The sequence below is a fragment of the Xylocopa sonorina genome, unplaced genomic scaffold, assembly GCF_050948175.1.
Source record: "Xylocopa sonorina isolate GNS202 unplaced genomic scaffold, iyXylSono1_principal scaffold0031, whole genome shotgun sequence".
NCBI classification, from domain to species: domain Eukaryota; kingdom Metazoa; phylum Arthropoda; class Insecta; order Hymenoptera; family Apidae; genus Xylocopa; species Xylocopa sonorina.
Window position 1 is genome coordinate 404,571 of NW_027490102.1, and position 3,277 is coordinate 407,847.

The following is a 3,277-nucleotide window of genomic DNA, read 5'->3' on the forward strand; positions in this document are numbered from 1 at the left end:
GCCGTGCCTACAGAAAGAGACAACGGTACGAGAGGGAAGAAGAGTGCAGCAGGCAGCGATCACGCGCGATCTCCACATACGAGGGGGAGGACTTCACCCCGTATTACGAGGACGAGCAGCTCTCCACCACATACTGGATCGAATCCCCAGTGCTAACGAAGAGGCATACGTATTTTTCTTACATACGTGACTAGAATAGGTACACTAATCACCTCAGACACCACAATAAGGACCTAGGTTTAAGTGAATACATGTACATACGTCGTTTCAACATTATGTGCCGATGCGCTCGCCCGCACACTCAACGCTCGCGGCTCACGCTTAACGCGAGCCTCATCTCACTCCGAACGGCCGTTCCACCACGAAGCTGCCACACTACTCCGACCGTCCGCCCCACTGCGAGGGCCCAGCGATTCGCCCGCCTCGCGACCCGAGGAGGTCGCGGACGCGAGATCCGAGAGTCAGTTCTAATCGTCCCAACGAAAAGAGGAGTTCCAATCCCCGACTTGAGCAATAGGCTCATCTGGAACGAGCAACTAGCTCAAATGCATCCGCCTCTGTCCATACTCCCTTAGCGGATTCCTTACGATACTTATACTATTTCCAATTCTTATTATAATCGTTAGTTAGTAACTTAGAATACAGTCAAGTGTATTTAGCATAGTGAAGTCATAGGATATATTTTACCTTTTACCAGATTCAAAGTGTCTTTATTCCAATTCAATTACAATACCTTATCTCTAATCCACGGTACGCACACGATTATTTTATTTCTACATCTCGTCTGCGATAGTCTTGAGGCTCGACGGCTAGAGCGAAACAGCGTTTAGCTGCTCCATCCTCACATCTACCATATACCGAATATCTTACACCCAGGTGGCCCGTTAAGCTAGAGCCAACAAACGTTTAGCCCCGTCGTACTCTACCGAAGCTCAAGTATACTTGATGAGTCTTGCACCTCCGGCAAAGCGTGTACGACGCGCGGTGAGGAGAGAGTTTATTCGTCGTCTCGCTCGGGTATACGTGGGTAGTGCACCAGGATAATCAGTCTCCAGCGTTCGAGTACCGGTTACTGTGAGGGAGGTTTCCTTCGCCGCACGAACCGTGCGAGTCGCAGCCCGTCAGGGCCCAGCGCCTATGCCTGCCAGCTTGGGTCAATCCGCCTGGTCGCTCATTCCTGTAGACGTGCCACCGTTCCTGCAGTACGCCGCCGCCATCCCGGTTGCGGATCCTAGGCGCTCCAGGTACCTGGAAAGAGAAAGCAGATAGTGAAATCAAGCCTTCGCAAGGTAAGTTTTAGCGATAGCATTCGTTTTATCGAATTGGAAACGCCAACGAACGCGGTCCAGACGCACTTCGCGTTTTTACCAGGAACGGTTACGACTTTGTGCCACCGCTGCGAGAGCAATCGCATCTCGGGACGTGACAATATTATATCGTATCATGGGACATAGAAATGAAATGCGACATCGCGTTTTATAAAGCATTAGAACTCTATTGCTTCGATATCTAGACATCTAGATACGCTATTCCGCCGCACGGTGGTTCGGGATTTACATTCTTTGGAAGTGTAGGCGAGATATAGTTATCACGTTGCATTGAATAACGTCTTATCACGAAACATAGAAACGAAATGCGATATCGCATTTAATGGAGCACTAGATCTCCTTTGCTTCGACATGTGGACATCGAGAAACGCTATTCCTTCGCAAGCAAGTGTGGGATTTACATTCTTTTGAGGTATAGACGAGATATACATAATTCGCTGCATTGGATATTACATCTTGTCATGAGACATAGAAAGGAGATGCGATATCGCGTTTCATGAAGCATTAGAACTCTATTGCTTCGATACGGAGATTATTAGAAGCGCTATTCCGTAGCGAGCAAGTGCAGCACTTACATTCTTTTGATGTGCAGGCAAGAGACACATGACGCTATGCATTGTATATTACATCATATCATGAGAAATAGAAATGATGTGCAATATCGCGTATTATGAAGCATTAGAAATCGATTACTTCGTTACGTAGACACCTAGAAACGCTGTTCCGTCGCAAGAAAGAGTAGCATTTACATTCTTTTGTACTTCTGACAAGATGTACATAAAGCGCTGCATTGAATATTACATCTTACCATGGAACATGGAAATGTGATGCGATATCGCGTTTTAACAAGCATTAGACCTGTATTGCTACGATACCTAAACATCTGCAAACGCTATTTCCCAGCGAGGAAGTGTCGCATTTACATTCTTTTGAAGTGTAGACGAGGAATGCATAACTCATCACAATGAATATTATATCTTATCAAGAAACATAAAAATGAGATGCGATATCGCGTTTTAAGAAGCATTAGAACTCTATTGCTTCGTTGCGTAGACATCTGGAAACGCTATTTCCTAGCAAGGAAGTCTCGCATTTTCATTCATTTGAAGTGTAGACGAGGAATACATAACACTTCGCAATAAACATTAAATCTTATCATGAGATATAGAAATAAGATGCGATATCGCGTTTTAAGAAGCATTAGAGCTATATTGGTTCGAAACGTAGACATCTGGAAACGCTATTTCTTAGTAAGGAAGTGTGGTATTTACATTCCTTTGATGTGTGGACGAGGTACACATAACACTTCGCGATGAATATTATATTATAACATGAAACATTGAAATTAGATACGATATCGCGTTTTAAGAAGCACTTGAAGTCAATTGCTTCGATACGTAGACATGTGGAAACGCATTTCCTAGCAACGAAGTGCAGAATTTACATTCTTTTGAAGTGTAGACGAGGTAAACGTAACACTTCGCAATGAACATTATATCTTATCATGAAACATAGAACTGAGATGCGATATTGCGTTTTAAGAAGCATTACAACTCTATTGCTTCGATACGTAGACATCTGGAAACGCTATTTCCTAGCGAGGACGTGTGACATTTTCATTCATTTGAAGTGTAGACGAGGCATACATAACACTTCACAACGAATACTATATCTTATCATGAAACAGAAGTGAGATGCGTTATCCCGTTTTGAGAAGCATTATAAGTCTATTGCTTCGATATGTAGACATGTGGAAACAATATTTCCTAGCAAGGATATGTTGCATTTACATTCTTTTGAAGTGAATACGAGGTATACATAACACTTCGCAATGAATCTTATATGTTATCATAAAACATAGAACTGAGATGCGATATCGCGTTTTAAGAAGCATTAGAACTCCATTGCTTCGATACGTACACAGCTGGAAGCGCTATATCCTAGCATGG